Source organism: Eptesicus fuscus, chromosome 15 (assembly GCF_027574615.1).
Source record: "Eptesicus fuscus isolate TK198812 chromosome 15, DD_ASM_mEF_20220401, whole genome shotgun sequence".
NCBI lineage: Eukaryota > Metazoa > Chordata > Mammalia > Chiroptera > Vespertilionidae > Eptesicus > Eptesicus fuscus.
Genome location: NC_072487.1, coordinates 66,480,122 through 66,502,404, shown reverse-complemented (window position 1 = coordinate 66,502,404; position 22,283 = coordinate 66,480,122). Strand labels below are relative to the sequence as shown.

The 22,283-nt window shown below is 41.0% G+C and overlaps 1 long non-coding RNA gene across 1 annotated transcript; it reads right to left on the bottom strand.

The window, feature by feature from the left end:
- Positions 1 to 6,175: 6,175 nt before the first annotated feature.
- LOC114235346 (uncharacterized) lies at positions 6,176 to 8,022 on the bottom strand. Its single transcript, XR_003621528.2, has 2 exons — positions 7,964 to 8,022; positions 6,176 to 6,383 (listed from the first exon to the last, which is right to left on the bottom strand). It is a non-coding gene; the product is annotated as an uncharacterized LOC114235346 (long non-coding RNA).
- Positions 8,023 to 22,283: the final 14,261 nt, after the last annotated feature.

Below are 22,283 nucleotides of genomic sequence, written 5' to 3'. Positions count from 1 at the left end.
TGGCCTGTAAAGCTTCTGAAAATACTCAGGCTCTTGCCTACCAATTTCAGATCACTGGCTCATTTCTATTAAGTAATCTTTTTTTATTTCAAATATTTATTTGCACTTATCAGGTCCCTTTCAACTCAGTTTGAAAAATGATATATTGTATGAGCTGAAAACAGTACATCATGGGGTCCAGGTCACTTCCAATCTACGGTCATTTACTGAATACCAACTTCACACAATACAGCAATATAAGAAATAACAAACTAGCCTCCTATGCAAGCAAGTAATCTAAATATTGGGATACATCAATAAATATGAGACAGAGGAGAAAAAAAGTCTCATTTGAATCCTTCTTTTTCTGCTAGTTTCATCATATAATTTCCTTTCCTTTCAGTAACTTCAGCTGTGAACATGTGAGACCTATTAGAGAGTTTTGTGAAGATTTCATAAAATAATGCAGGCAAAAGAGCACTTCAAGTTAAGGGTAGCGCAGGGGAAAATACACAGATTAGGGGAAGTGCATGGCCTACTCAGGGAATCCATTTTGAGTATAAGCAAATTATATACAAGATTACAACTAGAGAGAGAAACTGTGATCTTTAATCTCAGGCTCATTCATTTGGCCTCTATCCTGAAGTAAAAGGAAAGCCAACAAAAGCCTGAGAAAAAATTAGAACATAATCAATGTTTTTTTGAAAATATTTTTGTTTTGAAATCATTTAAGACAATAAGATTATGCAAAAATAGTACAAAGTTCCCATGCCCATCTTGGAGCTTCCTTTAATGGTAGCATTTTATATAACTACTATAGAACAATATCAAAACCAGAAAACTGAGATTAATACAATATATTAAATAAACAACAGACCTTATTTAGGTCTCACTGGCTTTTACATGCACTCGTATTTGTGTGTGTGTGTGTTGTGTGTGTGTGTGTGTGTGTGTGTGTGTGTATTACTATGCATAGTCTCAGTTTGAATTTTTGGCTTTCCTTTGAATAATTTGGGTATTCTCTCTCTCTCTCTCTCTCTCTCTCTCTCTCTCTCTCTCTCTTTTTAAAAATTTATTTTAGAGAGAGAGGGAGATGAGAGAGACATAGAGAAACATTGATGTGAGAGAGACACATGAATCAGTTGCTCTAACTGGGAGTGAACCTGCAACCCAGGTTGCCCTGACCAGGAATTAAACCCGGTGCACAGGACCACCCTCCAACCATCTGAGCCACACTGGCCAGAACTGGGTATTCTCTGAATGGATGTATCCCTGTAGCCACTAGGTCACTGGGAAACGTACTATTTGATATTGCAAACCTCATAACAAAAATTAACTCTAGATACAAAGGAGGAGGGTTAAATTGTCTGTGGCCAAGTCCCACAGTGACAGCCCAGATTTATGGGATGGTGTTTACAATGAAGAGACACGGCCTATTTTTATTTGATCTGCACCATGCAAAAAGAAAATTGAAATTATAATTAAAGCAGGGGAAATGATAACTTAAGCATTGATTTTCCCATAAACGTGCCAAACTTCTGAATAGTGGCTGGTCTCTATGTCCCCTATCCTGCACTGTTACTTCAGATGAATTGAAACCTTCACGTTTGATAGTCAACTTACACTGGAGTGTATAAATTTTAGCCTGTACACACTGATGACTTATCTCTGTAGCTGAGATACCTCTCAGGGTTTGGATTAAAGGAGGAGACCTTCAGAAAAATCAGGAAGAGGTATCCCATTGGGATTAGCAGTTTCCTATTAAAGACTCTTTATAGATCCACCTCTGATAAACATTCAGCCCCATCACTATTTTAGACTTCCCCAGTCTCTTATGAAGATTAAACACAAAGGAATTACCATTTATCTGTAAAGGTAAAATTTACAACACCTATAATCCTTTCATAAATAGATATATCAACCACCACATTAATACAAAAAGTGCATTCTGAAGGCAGAAGGTCATTATATTTGCTTAGTGTCAGATAAAAAGCTGCAGTTGCAAGTCATGCATGATTTTAATAAGGTTTGATAATATGCTATCAGCTGGTGGGAACTATAGATTGAACTCTTATAGATTTCTGGCTTCAGCTTCCAAATAATCAATCATGTCAAGATATGAAAATCATTTCATTCCCTTCAATTGAAAAGAAGATGTGATTTAAAATGTCAGCCTTTGGATATATGAGCAGGATTTCTGTAATCAATCATGTGAAATAAACCATCTTATTTAGTAGCTCTTTGAAAAAAGGGAACATTTGGGGGGAAATTATCCTATATAATAAAAGCCCAGTGACCATAATGGCAGAAAGACCAGAACGACCACTCGACCAGTCACTATGAGGTGCACTGACCACCTCTCAGTCTCTTTCCCTGGCCAGCAGGCTCTGATCGCTGATGGCAAATGGGGACCTGGGGTGGGTGGCAGCGGGGGAACAGGCTGACCTCTTGGTTCCTACCCCAGCCCACAGCTGCCGATGGCGAACAGAGAACCGGGATGGCTGGCAGGGGATAAAGGCGGTGCCAGGCCAAGGCCCCTGCCCCACCAGTCGCCCCACACACGGAGGGTGACCGGCGGCAGGAGTGGGGCCAGTGAGTGGGCGGGAATGGCCAACCTCTCGGTCCCTCCCCCCGCCATCAGGCTCCCATCTCTGGATAGCGAACAGAGAACCATGGTGGGTGGCACTGGGGGGCGGGGCCAGCTGCTGGCAACCAGGGAAGATGGCCTTGATCACAGGCTAGGCCTACGGACCATATCTGCACACGATTTCATGCGCTGGGCCTCTAGTATATACATATACAGTATATACATATGAAAAACCTAAATCTGGGTTTTCTCATTTGCTGCTTCTTTCAGCTCAGTAACCTTAGCAAGGAGTTGAAAGGCCTCGGAAGACCTCAAACCAGAAGGCCTGGGAGGACAATATTGTCTATTATATCTAGGTACTGATGGGGAATTAAGAACTGCATTCAGGTCACTTCACTTCTTTTAGGACCATTTACCTGGATTCAGTTCAGCTCCAACACAGCCTGGCTAAGTCATGTAGATCATGTCTCTAAACTTGAGCCTCAGTTTCCTGGTCTGTTATCAGGTTAACTTACTCTGTCCATACTCACATAGAAATCATGCTAGAGAATGGATGTGAAAGTGTTTTGCAAGAGAAATTCTTTGAAGTTCTCTACAAACCTAGGTGGTTATGTTATTATCATGGCTAGACCAAAGGATGCTAAAAGGTACCAGATGGACTTCTTGTTACGCCATACTCCATATCCTTGGAGTCTGTGCAGCTAGACTGAATTCACATTAAGAGCTGAGGGCCCTGCCTGAGGAAATCACATCTAATCTCAATAAGTGAAGCATACCTATAGATTTTGCTAACTGTATGTGTAACTTTAGGCAAACCACTTAGCCTCTCTGAATGATAGTTTCCATGTAAGTAAAATAGTTTGAAATATATGATCTCTACGGTTTGTCTCTGGCTCTAAAAATTGGTTTTTTGAGATTTGATATTAACCTCAGTAGAAATGCAAATCATAGTTGAAACATATTCCTTCTACACATAGTAAAAGTCACAACTTGATCCAAGTCTCTTCAACTTGCACAGAATTTGGAAAAGTTCAACCATACTTTGGCTATAAGTCTATTATGAGAATAATGACAAGAAACAGTACATAAGGGTCCTTTTTAACAAATAAAATTATTTTAGTTACGTTAGGTTTAACAAAAATTAGTTGTATCACTCATCAGTCCTTCCAAATATTACCTTTTGCAGTTCCTATTTAAACAGGCCTAACCAAGTGTGGCGGGAGAGAAGCCATTGGGGGGCCTACTTTAATGATCCACTGTAAGCACAAATAATTGTTTTGTCAACCGTGAAGCATTCCTGGATGCCTCTTATGTGCTTTGGAATATTTCAAAATGGTAAATGATCTTGAGCTGTTTAATATTTACACAATCAATTTCCCCATTTTTGAAAATAAAAGGACGATCTTAAATTAAGGGGAAGTTTACTATTATCCTTTCCTGAATGCTCTTGGTGCCAAAATTCATAGATAGTGTGTACAAAACATGTTGATAAGAGGTAATTTCATTTCTTAGCCATTAAAAGTAGCATGTGAAAGCCCAAACTAAGGTAGCCAGTGCAGAAAATGTGTTTGACATTTGTGGAAACATCCAGAATATCACACATACGTATTTCTATATAATAGTTTCCCATCCCGTCCTCAGCAAATCAACCTTGAAGCTGTTTCTCCTCTCTCACCCTGTGTGTACAGAGCAGTACGTGTGTGTTTTGCATATTTCTTCTTTCCTTTTGACTGGTTGCCAAAAGTTACTCATATTTTATGAAGCACGGAGACTGGTATGATAAGCGCTCCTTGCTCCATCATTTCTCGCTACCACAGAGAGGTGCCTTTCTCTTTTCCCTCTTGTTCATTAATGATGCACAAAGCTGAGATGTTTAACTCTCTCTAGTTTTTTCCTTCTCTCTTTCTTATGGAATGTCTCATATTACTTGACATGCACAGTTATATGACAAAGACTCACCAGGACCAGGTTTATCCTGCTGGTATGCTTCCCCAGCAATCCTGGCTCATCCAGTGGCTGGAAAAGAAGTCTGTCATTTTTATGGAATGACCATTTTATCTTTAAAAAACAAAAACAAACACACACACATATATATACATATATATATATGTATATATATATATATGTGTGTGTATATATATATACATACATATATATACATATATATACATACATATATATATATATATACATATATATATGATTATTATGCTCTGAACATCCACTAATCCTGACAATGTTATTATTCTCTCTCATTTCCAGAATATAGACTCCAAATTTGACCCTTTCTCCATTCTGCCAAATCAATGGAAAATACTCCAGTGACTCATTGAGTCTGTGGTGGAAGCAAACTGGGGCTGGTGACCCCGCTCCATATATCCCCAGTGTATGGAGTTAGATTCAGTCGATCTGAGATCACGAATCAGCCTTAACTAAAGGCATGGTGTGAGGTCAACTCACTATTCACGCTCTCCTTCCTACAGTGTTTCCTTCCCGTGGCTTCTAGTTCACCGTAACACTTGTTGTTTTTCCAGGCTACTACTTCATCTCTGGCATCGCCTATCCCTGGGATGCACCAGCTGTCAGCCTTTTAAACCCCCCTTTCCCTCCCGCCTCATTCTCCTGGTGATCTCTTCCAGCTCCTTGGCTCTAAATCCCATCTGTACTTGGAAGACTGCTCACATTTCTATATTTAGCCTGGGACTGTCCTAAATTTAAGACTCATATATCCACCCACGTATTTGATATCTCCACTTATATACCCAAGCAACATTTCAAGATTGACAAATCCAAAAGCAAACTCTGATTCCTCGCATATTTCCCATCATTATCAATCACAAATCTATCTTTTAAGTTCTTCAGTGCATATCCCTTGGAATTAGTCTTGAATCTTTTCTGTCTCTTAGAGATCATATTCAGTCCATCATTAAACCTGGCATTCCATCATCCGGAAAGGTGGGAATCCCAAACTCCTCTCGTCGCATTTGCCAAACCACCGGAATCACTTGCCTGCATGGTTACAAGAGCTCCTCAGCTGGTCTCTATACTTCTGCCCCCACCCCTCTGGTCTAGTTTGAACTTAAGGGTCATCCTGTGAGATGTAAGGACACATCATGCTGCCCCTCTGTTCAAAGACCCCCAGAGATATTGGCTGCACATTTGAAGTAAAAGCCAGAGCCTTTCAATGACTTATAGGGCCCTACACAATGGCTTGCTCTCCTATAGGTCTCTGAGCTTACCTCCCGGGTCATTCCCTGTGACTCACTCTTTTCCAGTCACACTGGCCTCCTTATTCCCTGGCACAGTCTCTCCTCAGGGCTTCTGCTCCTTCTGCATGAAAAAAGTGCCCAACAGAACATAGTTAGTCCTTAAACATTTGCAGAATTAAGGAGAATGGAAAGCTCAGCTGGCGAAGGCCCCTCCCAGGAGTCTATTATTCCTTCTAAACTGCCTGTGATGAGTCCCACTCCCTGGAAACTCCTCTTCCCCCTGAACGATGACAATGCACTTTTATCCTCCACCCTCGCCCTGCACCGCTTTGTACCCCTCAGGTCCTCTTTTGATTGGAAATGTTTTCGAGCCACAACTAACAGAAATCACAACAGTGGCTCAAACAAATAGAGATTTATTTTTTTTCACCTGCAGATATGTCTGCTGGCACTGGCTCAGTACACGGGCTGAGAAGGTTGGCTTGATGGTTCTGTGGGCCCTTTGTGATGGTGGCAGGATAGCGACAGCAGCTCGGATCTTAGCAGCACTCAGAGGCACGAAGCAGCTTTCTATGCAAGGCAGGCAGGTTCTTTGTACGTGCCTTCCTCTAAACAGGTAGCAAGAGAACATGTTCAGAATGTCATCATCCTCATGGTAGACTTACCTTGGTATCTCTTAGATCCAACATCGCTGACTCCACCTCCCCCTCCCCCCCCCCCCCCCCCCCCGCCGCCCTATAAAAGGAGGGTGAATGTGTTTTTAGTAGACAAAGGGTAGTGTCAGCCTTATCCTTTTTCCCCTTACTCACGCCCTAACACCTATCCCTACTCAGGTCTTAACTCAGATATTATTTCAGGCCCGGGGTCTTTTCTGATCAGCCTTCTTCTCTCACAAGTCTGGGCTAAGTGCCCTTCTTCTTGGGTTCCCTACTCCTCTAAAGGGTCTTACAACAGCACTACAAAGCAGTGTTCCTCATATGTCCCCATTCCCCAACATTCCCCACCCCCCTGCAACAGTCTCTCTCTCTTTCTCTCTCTCTCTCTCTCACAAACATATTTATAAGCTCCTGGTAAGAGAAGCTGGCATGGACAGAGGACACATTTTTGTCATTCACATGCACATGCCCAGCATCTAACACCTGTCTATAGAATGATTGCATCATACATGAATTAATTTTTTTTAAATAAAGGAGCTTTCTCTCAATGACCTTTAAAATCAATTTTGCATTAAGTCAAGGCTTCCAGGATTACTTTAATCCTTTTCTTATAGATCTTTAGCTTGAGCCAATGTTTTAAACTTTTATTATCTCCAAACCTCCTCTCCTCTTTTTTGAAGGACGTGAATTGTCATCAATTACGTTGTTTAACTAATGTTACTTAAATGTGTAGGCATCATTTGACATTGTTTGGCACTATTAGGGAAATAAAATGAGACATAGACAGAAATCTGAAGATACAGATGAGAAAATAAAAGTAAGTATCATTGGTTCTCAAGTTATCCCAACAGATATATTCTGCCTGCACTGTGGATGTATCAGGATTTCCTTTGGACTAAAGGTAGGCAGGTGTGAAGGGTATTATCTCTACCTGTGCTCAAGGACCCGGAGAAAGACCCGCATGGCTAGCCAGAATGCAGAATGATTGCTGCTGGAGCAGATGGAAAGCACTTGAGAGTGTATGAAGGGTACACACACACATTGGCAACACCAGCCTGAGATCCACTTCAGCTGTGTTTTTACAAACCATGTAATATTGGGCACATTAGTTCATCACCCCAAGCCACATTTTCTTCATCTGTGCAATGGGGATCACACTCAGTCCCTCCAAGGTACTACTCTTGTCAGCTTCAAATTAGTTACTGTGTGCAAAGTAATTAGTCCAGTGGTTGCCATACTGTCCGTAATAAGTCCTAAAATTTATTATTGTTATTATTATAAACAAAGCACTGTTACAACATATGGAGTAATTGTCTATACAAAATTAAGTGTTAAAGTAATTATAACAGATGACTTTAAATTGATATTTGCTTCCTTTAGTGGGTGGGAACAGTGTCCTATTTCTCCTACTTCTCAATACAATCAATACGATCTATACAAAGAGCTTGTCTGAGACAACAGGTAAAATCAGCACAATTTTATAATGGGTCCCGCTTTCCTCTGGCTCCTTATGATGTCATTACTGCACGCACCTGCCTCAGCGCAGAGTCACACGCACCAGTTTTCTTCCAGCCTCTTGTTTCTAGTAGCTGTAACATTGATGTGAGGTTTCAGTAACTTTAAATCAAAGTGCCTTTAAATATAGAGGGTGTCTTGGAGTTCAATTGGCACAATCCCTTCATTGCATACGAGAAAATGAGCCTGCTGTGAGGGCAGAGCTGTTGAGGACACACAGCAAAAGTTGAAACGCAGGTCATTGGAATCCATGCTTACTCCATATCTTCCCTTGCCTCAGACCAAACTCTTTCTGGGAGCAGGGGGTGGAAATGGGGAGGTGGTGCTTTATCTTAGCATATTGTGGGACGAGGTCAGTTGTGTTATTTTGACTCATGGGTGGTAAAGAGGACATTGGGTGGGCAATGGGAGATCTTAATATTCTTGTCAACACTATTCTGCTTTCCCCTTAAGACAGGATCCAGGCCTACATTGGGCATATGAGCTTATCTTCCAAGGGTGCTAAATAATAAACAATACATGTAATAAATTAGTTCCTTTTTATTCGAAGAAGAAAAAGAAAGGTAGAGCAGAGCCAGGGGGATTAAGCAGGCCAGAGGTGGGAGGCCACAGGAAGCATTAAATAAAATGCTCATCATGGGCCAGGGGAGCACAGCAGAGCATAGGCATGGCCCCTAGGATTCCCATTTTATCATCATTTTTGGCATCTTTTATTTCTCAAACATGTGCCTGAACATATGTGATAATGCTTGAATGCATGTGAATGTATATGAATGTATATCTCCTGGCTAGAATAACCTTTAAGATAATCGATTTAATCCCCAGCCAGTACTTGAATATCTTCCATAGCAGTGTGATGAGCTCAAATCAAATAATAGGTGAGAACAATTGGGAAGTTCACGAGTCAATGATTTGTTTACACATCTCTGATAAAGGCTAATTACTTGTTAGCTAAAACATGGGCCTTTGTTTTAGTTAGAGGAACTAGCATAAGAAAGGACTGGCTGAGGAGTTGGAACCCTTCTAGCATAAGAAAGCTGTCAGAAAACAAACACAATGGTTAAAATTCTAACTTTTTACATGTGGCCATATAAGGCTTTAATAAAGGCAAACATTTATTGAAAATACTCTCTCTCTCTCTCTCTCTCACTCTCTCTCTCTCTCTCTCTCTCTCTCTCTCACACACACACACACACACACCCCAAACAATTAATCAGATCTTTACATAGTACTGAATTTTTTTCTAACTACCATCTCCTGTAATATTTATTAGTTCTTCATTTCCAACACTAGGCTAGATTGGTTTTCTGAGTTGCCACATAAACTTCAGAAAGCCCTACTGAATTTGAATTTCTGATAAATAAGAACTGTTTTTCAGGATATGCATGTCTCAACTATTGCATGGGGCATATTTATACTAAAAACCATTTGTTGTGGCCTAGCCTGCGTGGCTCAGTGGTTGAGTGTCGACCTATGAACTAGGAGGTTGCAGTTCAATTCCCATCAGGGCAAATGCCTGGATTGCAGGCTTGATCCCCCAGTAGGGGGCATGCAGGAGGCAGCCAATCAATGATACTCTCTCATCATTGATGTTTCTATCTCCCTCTCCCTTCCTCTCTGAAATTAAATATATAAATATAAATATATATATATATATTTAAAAAACACATTTGTTGTTTACTTGAAATTCAAATTACCCAGGCACCCTGTATTTTTATTTGCAAAACCTGGCAACCCTATGGGTCTTACGGAGCCCAGAGAGAATTTTAGTGAGATATTTTTCCCCTTCTTTGTGCTTTAAACTGTATGGTCTTATAAACCTGAGAGGTAGTGCTGTATAATGGCTCATGCTTCAATCATTAACTTATGCATTCATTTATGCAACATTATTTTTGCATGACTATTGTGTTAGGCAAAATGCTACATAAAAACCTAAGTATGTCTGATACAATGGTGAGCTAAATAGATCTGAACTTTTCCCTCATTTACCTTAGTCTCATAAATAAATAACTACCAATTAGGGAAACACCTCAAAGTGGGATAGTGATATGTGGTTGGAGCACATATTGCTCAGGCATAAATTTGTCAATAATGCAGTGTAAGCGGATAATCACTGTGTTAACATCCCCTGTGTAGATGAGGGAGGGAAAGTCTTTTAAAATAGTGATTTCCTAATACCAGTTTTACCTCAGTGCTGGACACATGGCACAATGTTATGAGCACTTTATATTTGTCAAACACCTTGCTGGGATCAGCATTTTATTTTAAACTCAAAGCAGCACTAAGAGATAAATCCAGTTATCACCGCCAGGCTACTAATAAGGAAGGTGGGGCTGTGAAAGTTAAATACATTGCCCAAATCTGCACAAAAAGGAGATGATACAACTGGGATTCCAGCAGAGGTCTGACTATTGGAAATAGCCCCTGTCCTCTGCTAATGGAGAAGGATCTAGAAAACTTGCTAAATATGATGCATCCCCAGGGTCCCTAGTCAGTAAGTCCTGGATAATTTGGAACAAGCTCCCTAGGTGATTCTGAGAGCAGTAAGATTTGAGTCCCGCTAATTCAGACTAGCATAACCTCATTTAGTCAAAACAACTTAGAGCACTATTGTATAACCCCCCTTTTTACAAGTGTCAGTTCTTAAGACCTCAGCTGGGTGGGGGGGGGAGGGCAGGGAGGGAGTGTTCCTATTATGAGGAAGTGGGAGATAGGAGAGGAGCTCCTAGTTCTTTGTTTATAATTGTTACTAGCTTTCCCGTTGCAGGAAAAATCCTGCAATAGGATTTCCTGCTGCACTCTACCCCGCCTCCGTTCCTCCCTTGTCCCCCGCCTCAACTTCTCCTCCAGCCCGCCCACGTTTCCCTTCGCCCCTGGCCCCGCCTCCGTTCCTCCCTTGTCCCCCGCCCCAACTTCTCCTCCAGCCCGCCCACGTTTCCCTTCGCCCCCGGCCTCACCTCTGCCCCGCCCTTGTCGCCCGCCCCGCCTTCCCCTCCAGCCCGCCCCGCTTTTCCGTTCGCCCCCCGGCCCTGACTTTGCTCCTCCCTTCTCCTCCCCTTCCTTCCCCTTTTGATGCTGTCTTGATATGCAAATTAGCCGCCATCTTTGTTGGGGTAATTTGCATACTCGTCCTGATTGGTTGGTGGGCATGGTTTGGCTGGTGGGCGTGGCTTAGGTGTAGCGAAGGTGCAGTCAATTTGCATATTTGTCTATTATTAGATTAGATTGATTTCAGACAGGAAGGGAGAAGGACAGGGAGAGAGAAATATCAATAATGAGAAAGAATCATTGATGGGCTGCCTCCTGCATGCCCCACACTGGGTATCGAATCTGCAACCCAGGCATGTGCCCTGACTGGGAATCGAACCTGGATCTCCTGGGTCATAGATTGATGCTCAACCACTGAGCAACACTAGTCAGGCTAGGCCCCCTAGTTATTTTTCCCAGATCTTTTTTTTTTTTTTTGGTTAGCAGAACCGTCTCACTAATGGTGTGGCTCCAGCATTCCTGCCTCCTCTGAGGTTTCACCAGTTTAGTCAGGTTATTGACAGTTTAGCATTAAATATCTGTTATTTTCTGGACACGTCTCTTCCATAGAAGATTGGAAAGGAGCTAGTTTAATACATCTGGGCTTGGCTTGGTGCGTCCATCATTTTGCAAGATAGACAGGCTTATGGGCAGAGGAGGTCTTGCAGAGAAGACTGGCATGGCAGGTTGGGACACAAACTTCCAGGAGGAGAAGGTGAGAATTAAAAGTAGGACTGGGTGTAGTTGATGGAGAGGTTTCTAGTGAGGTGTTGCGAGTTCCAACTGTTTGATGAGAAATAACAAAAGTGAATCGATACTTTTTTCTTTCCCTTCCTGTTTCATTCTTTTTCTTTCCTCCCTTCCTCTTTCCATCCCTCCTACTATCCTCCCTTTCTTTCCCTCCCTCCCCCTCTTCTTTATTTTCTTTGTTTTCTTCATCAAAGAAATATGTGCTTGTTTATCTTTGTACATTTTTACTGAAGTATTCTTACATACAGAAACGGACATGAATCTTGATAAATTTTCAAAAAGACCACACATCCCTGTAACCATCACCAGAGTAGAAAACAGAATAATATCAGCACGCTGAAATCCCGACTACCCCCAGGCCTGTTACTATCCTCCCCCCAAAGTTGCCATTATTTCTATTCATATGACCAGAAAGGAGTTTTGTCTGTGTTTGAACTTTAACTAGAAGGAATAAGACTTTGCGTATTGCTTAGCATATGGCTTATTTTACCTAGCATTAATGCTTGTGGAATGTATTTGAAGTTGTTTGGTGCAGCAGTAATTGGTTCTTTTCTATCCCTGAACACAATTTCATTCTGTGAGTATATCAAAATTTATCAATTCTACTGTTTATGGGCATTTAGCTTCTGTCCAACTTGGAGCTATTACTAATACCGCTAGTGATAGTACTAATAGTGTTAGTAATAGTGCTAACAGCTATTACCAATAGTACTACTATGAGCATTCTTGCACATCTTTTTTGGGGAAAACAATCCCCTGCTTATACCTTTGGGTGTATAACCATGAAAGGAACTGTGAGCTGCTAGGATAAGCATGTTCACTTAGAGAGGATATTGCCAAGTAGTTTACCAAAGTGGCTGGGTTTATCTGCAGCCCACCAGCAGCAACTGAGTTGTAGATTCTCCACATGCTTTTTCTTTTTATGTAGATATCCAGTGAACACACCTAGCAAATTCATGGGAAGACTTGGGCAAAATGTCACAATATGTTTCACATAGTTGTGTGTGTGTGTGTGTGTGTCTGTGTGTGTGTGTCTGTGTGTGTGTATACACACACACACACACACTAATAAAAGGGTAATAGGCTAATTAAGCTGGGAGACCAGACAGATGTCCGACTTCCTTTCAGACAGTTAGGGAGCAACCAGGCTAGCAGGGGGGCAGTTAGGAGGTGACCAGGCCAGCAGGGGCACAATTGGGGGGCAGCCAGGCAGGCCTGCAGGCGAGCGGTTAGGAGCCAGTGGTCCCGAATTCCAAGAGGGATGGATGACTGCAGTTTAGGCCCGATCCCACAGGGATCCTGATAGGAGAGGGTGCAGGCCGGGATGAGGGACCATCCCCCCATCCTGCACAAATATCGTGCATCGGGCCTCTAAAATATATATAAAAAGCATAGTATGCTAATTAGACCAGATGTCCTTCCTGACGACCTTCCAGATGAAGTTGAGGCAGGCGGGGGCCCCAGCAGCAGGGGCCGAGCCCCTTGCATGAACTTCGTGCATCGGGCCTCTAGGCACGAAATTCATGCAAGAATTGACAGAGTGCTTTTAGTGTGGCTGAGAGAGCTAGGCACTGGCTGGTAAAGAACAGAGCTGTTTGGAGTAGGTGTTTTGACCCTGCCATTTGTTCTACCTGACCTGTGGCCACCTCTTTCTGGCCACCTCTAGGCCCGATGCACGAAATTCATGCAAGGGGCTTGGCCCCCGCTGCCGGGGCCCCCGCCTGCCTCAGCTTCATCTGGAAGGTCGTCCGGAAGGACATCTGGTCTAATTAGCATACTATGCTTTTTATTATTATAGATATAACATTGTGTAAGGAGATGCATCAGAGCAAAAGAAAAAGTGAGGTCCTATTGTTGTGGTCCCATGATTTAACAGAAGTGGGGGGCCAAGGAGGATTCATTATCAGTGTGCTCAGTTGAGAGATTTGTTTTCAGTTTATTGAAAAACCTTACTTTTTCTTTGTCCCTAAAGGATCTAAGCATTTGCTGGTTTTTTTCACCCAATCTGGTAGGTCATTTCATATGATCCTGTCTTTTTACCTCGTTGCTCCCTGTACTTGAATCCTGGCTGCTCGATCAACTTACACGTTTTAAAAGGAAAGAACAACTTTCATCTCTGTATTCAGAATGGAAAGTAGGAGAGAGCCTAAGGGGGAAACATGGTAAAAGTATTGATTTTGCTTCTGACATTTGAAAACCATGAAATATCTGGAACATTCAAGTGACACCTGTGAGAGGGGATGCACTTCTGGGCTTCAAATGCCCTGAACTTGACAGAGTGCTTTTAGTGTGGCTGAGAGAGCTAGGCACTGGCTGGTAAAGAACAGAGCTGTTTGGAGTAGGTGTTTTGACCCTGCCATTTGTTCTACCTGACCTGCGGCCACCTCTTTCTGGAACTCAGTTTTCTCATGTACAAAATGGGAAATGCTTCTTCCGTTGGTGCCTGCTTCTCAAAGTTAATTTGATAATGCAATGAGCTATTCGACATGTAAACCATGCTTTTCAACGGAAAGGAATTGTTAATGCTTCCAGCATTCTTTGATCCAATAGCAGCCTTCTGCCCACTAATCTCTGCCATTACCATCCGGGCTGTCACTTCGTGCTCATGCATGGTGGCGAGCTCAGGATTTACTTAATTCCCTGGGCATTGGCAATTAAACCGTATTAAAGCCTTTCTTTTAAATAAGATGCTTCAGCGCCAGCCAGGCTTGGATGAGACTGTTAGGATAAGAGCCTTGTCTCGGCCACTAGATGGCGCCAGAATTCCTTTCTGCCTTTGCCTCCTCCCCGTGGGCAAGGCTCCATCTCCCTCCCACCCATTCTGCTTTTCTATCTGCGCAGGCTCCGCTGGGGTTGTGATGAATTTGTTTGCTGGGAAAATCGTTTCTCCCTCAGGAATCTGTGGGACAGAAAATGCCTTGTGGCCTCAGCGATTGTGGAACTTTTACTTTCCTTGGTCTTGCATTGATTTAGCTCCCATAGCTTTCCAATTCACCCAAAACTCCACTCTTCTTACATTTAGAAGGAAAAAATAAACGAGAACCCTGGTTTATGGGAGTTTTCATATCTCTGGGAGCCCTGTTCCTGGGGCCTAATCACACCGCACTTCTGTTTGCATATACAATGTATGATGCACTCCACGCTGTTCCTAATGAAGACATTACCGCCTGCCTCCTCCCTTCCCTACGCACCAGGAGAGAACGCTCCCATATTGTCACTGCCTCCTTTCCAGGTGGCCTGACAACCCTTCCCAGGATTTTCTCCCCGTGGGATCTGTAGTCATTAGTTAAGCCAGGTGACTCTCCTCAGAAGACCACATTCATTCTCTGAATCGCTCATGATTGAAGCCAGCTTTCCCTCCCACTGTTAACACTGTCTCCTGCTCCTTCCCTATCATTCAGCCACCACAGATCATGGTACTTCCCAGATGGCAGGGCCAGGGGAGATGTTTATATTCTCTAGTCCAGTGGCTCTCACATGTGAGCTTCCGAATCATCTGGAAGGCTCCTTAAAACACAGGTGCTGCAGCCCACCCAGACTTTCTGCTGCAGTAGGTCTGTAGTGGGGCCTGGAAATTTGCATGTTTTTCTGCTTCTCTGCTGATACCGATGCTGTGTTTGTTCCAGGGACCACACTCTGGGAACCACTGGTATAGTCCAAGCCTATAGTTTCACAGGTTTGGCCACTGAGGTTCCATGAATAGGAATGATTGGTCAAGATCACAAAGCACATTGAAATTAACCTGGACTGGACATGCAGGAGAGGGAGACGTCGTTTGAGCAAATCCTTTTTAATTTTCATTCAAATTGGAGCTGGTTAGAAATTTTCTTTTCTACGCTTTATGGAGAGAGGATTTGCTGAGCAAATTTACAGAGGAAATCAGATTGTAAGGGAAATGTTTAGTCTGAATTTAAGCACTTAAAATAGAGTTCTATTATTTTTTAAATTCAAGCATGAACTAGGAGGAGCCCATTTCTGGGTAAAGGGACTGGCCTCTGGGGCTGCCACTGCAGTGATGTCCTTGCTCATGGCTGTCACACTTTGGCAGAATTTCAGGGAAAATTGTTCTACTGAATGATGTTTCTCTAACGATGCGTCCCAACCTGCCCCCTACCCTACCTCCACCTAAAATCAGGATCACTTCCTGGTAATGACAGGGACATGTTACATTTGTTAAGATAATCAATGACAATGGACTCATTTAAGCTTCACTTACAGAGGCTTATTCTAATAAAAGAGTAATATGCAAATTGACCATCACTCCAACACACAAGATGGCTGCCCCCATGTGGACACAAGATGGCCGCCACAAGATGGCCAGTAGGGGAGGGCTGTTGGGGGCAAACAGGCTGGCAGGGGAGCAGTTAGGCATCAATCTGGCTGGCAGGGGAGTGGTTAGGGGGTGATAAGGCTGGCAGGCAGAAGTGGTTAGGGGCAATCAGGAAGGCAGGCAGGCGAGCAGTTGACAGCCCGCAGTTCTGGATTGTAAGAGGGATGTTCAACTGCCCGTTTAGGTAGGATTGGGCCTAAATGGGCAGTTGGACATCACTCGAGGGGTCCCAGATTGGAGAGGGTGCAGGCTGGGCTGAGGGACACCTGCCACCCCTGTGCACAAATTTCGTGCACCGGGCCTCTAGTTCTAATAATGATTTCCTAGAGCGTGGTTCACCCAGCACTTGTGGTAAGTGGCATGATTTTTAGGTATGTATGTATGTAAAGTTATACTGATAGTAATAGCTATGGGTTTATTTATATTGATATATTCTATTTAGGACAACAGATTTTGCTTTTGAAGTATTGAGGTAATAATGTAAAGTTTCACTTTATCTGCACTGTATGGAATATCAGAGTCAATTTAAAGATAAGGTTCAAATGGATAATAGGAGATGTGGTGTACAAATGTAGCCAAACTCATTCAAATGATATTTGAATAAGGGAAGTTTGGTGACTACAGTGCCAGTAACTAAAAGAATGCGACCCTCCAACTGGAATAAGGTACATTTTCATGTTTGCAGATGTTCACGGGAAGGCTGAGTAAACTTGTGTGATGATGGGAGGGGGCATCCTTATGGATTGGATGGTTTCTGGGCCCCCACCAGTCCTGTAAATCTTGATTTTCTTCATCATTCCATTAATCTGTCAAATCGTGTCACCCACCATGATTCTGAATATGTTATTCCATTTTGAGAGTAGAAGGGGCTATCTTCTGTGGGTACAAATCTACCCTTTACTCAAAGGTTTGTCCATGCCATATGAAACATTTCCTGGAATTCTAATTTCTTCTTGTCCTCCCTCTGCTCTGTAATCTTTTGGTTCCTGTGCTCTGTAACGTCCGCAGTCTAATTGATCCAGCCAACATTTATTTTGAATACCTACAATGTTTGCAGTACTAGCCATTAGATGTGTTGACTTTGCCATTAGATGGGTTCACACACCAGACAGGAAGGCAGACAAGCAAGCCAATGGGCTGGATTGCGTGCTTTCAGAATACACATGTTGAAATCCTAGTGCCCAGCAGTGGGAGTGTGACTGTATTCAGAGATAGGGCTTTTAAAGAGGTACAGTGAAGTCATATGGGTGGACTCTGATCCAGTAGCACTGGTGTACCTATTAGATGAGGGGGTTGGAGTGCGGATAACATGGAGTTCATGGGGCAAACAGATGAAGACAGAGAGAAGGGGGCCATCTACAAAGCAAGGAGAGAAGCCTCAGAAGAAACCAAACTTACAGACACTTTGATCTTGGACTTTCAGTCTCCAGAATGCTGAGAACATAAATTTCTGTGTTTAAGCACCCCCAGCCTGTGGTATTTTGTTATGGCAGCTCTAGCAAACTAATATAGGCTTTAAGGTATAAATGCTCAGCAAAGCAAATGGGTAAAAAATGTCCTTAAGAAAGAGTGTCTGAGGGATTCCCACAAGAATGGAGATTAGTTTATTGGGTACACATTATGGAAGGCATTCCTAAAAGAGAAACATGGAAAAAACAGTTGTTTACAGATCAGCTGTTATTGTATACCAGTGCACAATTAGGTGTAGAATAATGTTCACTGAATCATTGTGTATAAAGCAATGGAAAGATAGTAAAAGTCTATCCATGGGGATTAAGGAGAAATAAAATTTATTTATTTATTAAGGAGAATTTATATTTATTAATTGTCCTTAATCCACATGGAAAAAGCTCAGGATCCATTTCCTGTCTATTCTTAAGTAAAGGGTGTCCTATACTCTACATGGAAAGTATTCTGCCTCGTGAATTTGGGTATTTAAAACCAAACAAAAAAAGACAAATAATATTTACAAGGCATTTATAATGTAAAAGTCACTATGATGATTGGAGTGATGCTTTGAAGTTGAAATAAGGGGATAATTGAAATTAGAAAGTGGTGTAATGAAGAAGAAAGACTATACTCTATCTACCTGGCTCGAGCTTAGTGAGGGGATAGTCCACTTTACTCCTACTTACTATCGACTGTCCTGTGCCCAGTAAAGTCCTTAGGCTGAGGAAGATTCTAAATAAATAGTTTTGGATGAATGAATGGACACATATATGTATGTCAGACACCTGAATTATGAAATAAGGCCTGCGCTTCTGTTCCGGTTTTGGTATACTTTTTTTGTAAGGCAGTAAGTAGGTTAATAGATATAAGATTGTCATCTGCATGATAAAGAAGCTAGCAGAAACATAACAGTTCAGTCAGTATAATGTTAAAACAATAACTGTAATGGTTAAAAGCATAATAGAACCAGTTTCTAAATCTGGTTCCTCTGGGACCTACTCAACCTCTCTGAGATGCCATTCTCTCATTGGCAAAATGAGGTCAAGCTGGTGTTTTTTTAAGTGTATATTTTTTCTGATTATAAGATAAACATCCTTACTGTTAATGATTTTTTAAAATGCAGGGATATATAAAAAAAGAGACTAAAGTAACTTTTTTTCACCCAAGTAATAGCACTCATAAAAAATTTGATATATTTTCTTTCAACCTTTTCTCATCTGCATTTGCATGTATTATAAATCTGACATCATTCTGCATTTTCAAATTTGTACACTGTTTTGTTACCTTATATTATGTTAAGACTATTTTCTGATGCCATTAAATATTCCTTGTAGATACCATTTAAATGGCTCTATCACATTCCAGAGTATGTATTTTTCATAACTTATTTAATCATTCTCTTAATTTTGGTCATTTGGCTTGCTTCCAATTTTCAGCATCAAGGGTTATACTGTAATAAACCTCTTGGCACATGGAAGTCATGGAAGGGAATTTATAAGTCAATAGTATCAACTAATTTTCAGGCTCCTGATATATATTGCTAAAACGTTCTGAATAAATGTTGAGATGTTTAAATGCTCACTATATTTTTTAGCTTATGCTAGGTTGTCAGGCAGTAAAACCATCATTTCAGTGGGTTCAGCAGCCATGACTTTTTTGCTCTCTGTATCTACTGGCTGTGGATCAGTTTAAGCTCTTGTCCATGCGTGTCCTTCACTCTGGAATCTAGGCTTAACCAGCAGCTCTATCTGGAATGTGCTGATCTTGAACGATCTTGAACACAGGGAAAAAAGCAATGGCACAATCCCATGATGCCTTGAATGCTGCTGCTCAGATCAAGTGCATGCTGCTTCTGCTCAAATGCCATTGGCTGAAGCAAGTCACAGGCTCAAACCCAGTATAAAAAGGTAGGAAAGATATTCCTCCTCAGAGAAGGGCGGAGCCAGGGGCCCAATAAAGATTAGAGAGAGGCAGCGACTATTTAGAAGAAATAATACAATATACACACACTGCAATAGCTCTGATTTCCCCACAGCTTCACTGATACTATGACAATCTAAATATTTGCAAATGTAAAAGGGAAAGATGGTAACACACCTTATTTAAATGCATGCATTTATTTACTTGAGGCTCAGGATGCTTTCATTGTTGTGTCATTTGGGTTTGGCTTATTAAGGATCCTGGCCCCATTTTTCTACCATATTTTGCCTTTTTGGGATGAAGTATATATATTTTAAGGGCATCTAGACCTTACCCATCAAGGTTATTGTTTTGGTTTTTTGTTTTTCCTTCTGATTTCCCATTAATTTTGTTTATATTATTTTTTATAAATGGCTTATTAAAATTAACATATAGAAAAATTTATCATTTTTCTTGTAATTTATTTCCTGGCTTTCTGCTTCAACAGTGCTCCCCTTTCCTAAAATCAGGCTTATTTGCATCTATTATTTCTTTTACAATGTTTTTCTTTAACCTTTTAATCTATCTAAGGTTATTTTGTGGTTAGAATCTGAGGTAAGGATAAAACTTGACCTCATAATAGTGAAACAGAATATAAATGACACCTTTCTGTATTTTTCTCTTGTTTACCTGCTTAATTGGAAACATAAATATGAAGCATGAAAGCATACTGAATTGAGGTGGGTGAGGGTTACATCAGTGGACATGAATTCTAGAAATAGCTTTGAGATTAAATTGTTCTGTAACTTTCAGCAAATCAAGTAACTTTCCTGGTTCTCTACCACTTCATCTCTAAAATGAAAACTTTGGATCTCAAATAACCCATCTAACCTCGAAACACTGTTTCCTGTCCAGGTCTGACATATTCCTGCTACATGTCTGTCCCTTTTCACTCCTATGGCCATGGCAGACTTGGCCAATGCAATGGGCCACTTTTCCTTTCTCGGTTAACATGGCCAAAGAATTCTCCCCACAGTAATAAGAAGTTGGCGAATCATCATACCAACTAAACCGTACTTGCTAGTGTTGCTATAAGAAGTCAGAATTGTGGATTCCTAATGCGAACATCTGTTCTTAGGTTACTGCCTATTCTATTCAGAAATCGCCTTCCTATCAGGTACTCTATGGTCTGTTTTGATACTACTAATACCTAATGTTTCAATCCAACTGTCCTTAATCCTGTACTGTCTTTATATGTATTTTAAAAGTTTGCTCAGGTCATTGTATGAGATGTATATTGTTACACATATTTTCAATATTTGCAGACTAGTTGCCATTGGATTTTGCTCTAACAGATGACATTAGTGTTCTCAATTACAATATTAGTTGGTTTTGGCTCAAATGAAAAAGAGTACAAAGTTAAGAGTCATACTCTGGAAAGTACTTCATATCATCTATCCCAATCCATTCTCTTTACAAAGTAGTTTTCTATAGCTCAGAAATATCAACTAGCTCTCCTAGATTTTGTAATGTACAACAACTGAAAGGCAACTAGGTTCTTGAATCCAGTTCAAGTACCAAACACTAATGGATGGGACTTAAAATCTCCTATGGAAAAAGGCTTCACTGGCACTGGGAGAATAACATTAAGCTCACTTCTTTAGTGTCTGAGGTCTGAATTGTCGCTGGAATTTTAAACACTATTTCAGCTTTGTGCCATTCTGTACTTAGCAGTACTGTAATTCTTTAGCCTGTTTTTCCTATATTTACATATTTTAGTGATGAGGCAATCACTCTACACTAGAGTCCCCTCCTCCCAGTAGCAGATATGTACCATCTATTTGATTTTGAAAAAATAAAAACAGTAACTTCTAACCTATTGGTGCTAAATGCAGGTATTCAATTAAGTCTACATCCCTTAGAGATTATTGGCAGACTTGATATGCCCAGAGATTACATATAAAAAGTGGGAAAATGTCCTCATAGGAAAAATATTTTAATGTTAAACCCTTATTGGTCATATTTATACTGATAATAATTCCTTTATTTCACTCTTCTCACCCTCTGATGCAAATACTGCACAATCTTGGTGTTGGGTTGAAAGGACATAAAGGAAGTTATTTTAATGTCAGTACTTATATATATTTTAATTGTCTCTCCTTTTTTTTGTCAGATTTAGATGTAGAACTTAAATTATTCCTATCATGGTGGGGTATGGACTCGAGTTATATATCAATAAAGATCCTGTTACCACTGGAATCTTGTCATGTTGTAAATTACCTTACACAGTATATTCCCAATTACTATGTGTGTTGCAGATAATAAGCTATTCTAACACTTTTAGTTGATGTCTTAAATAAAAGTAGCCAATGATCTTGAAGGTTGGATGTGTCAAAGTAGAAACCAGCATCCAGATCTCTAGATTTTCAAACACATTGTTTCCCAATATATTAAGTCCCTTCTTCTACAAACTTAATCATAAATCCTTCCATTTCATATCAAGGCCTGGAGCCATGAGAATTTCCCTTTAGTTGACCAAGAGGAGGAATGAAACATTTCACTTGCTAGTATCAAAAGGATATTGATATGGTCAAGATGGAGCATTAAAATAAAAATTATGTAAGGAATAAAAAGGCAGCATAAATTAGAAACATGGTTTAAAAGAGTTAGCATTATGCCAGCCTTGTATAACATTCTTAGGGTGGGTTTATGGATGGATTGGACAATATATCAAAAAGAGCATTAAAGACCAATGAGTTAGGTATGGCAAAAGGCCACTGCAGAGTAAATGAACGGTCATCAACAGAGGCTGTGTTCAGGGAATACTGAATGATTTTCCCTGATATATGTCAAGGTAGGACATGAACAATTGCAGAGCTCAA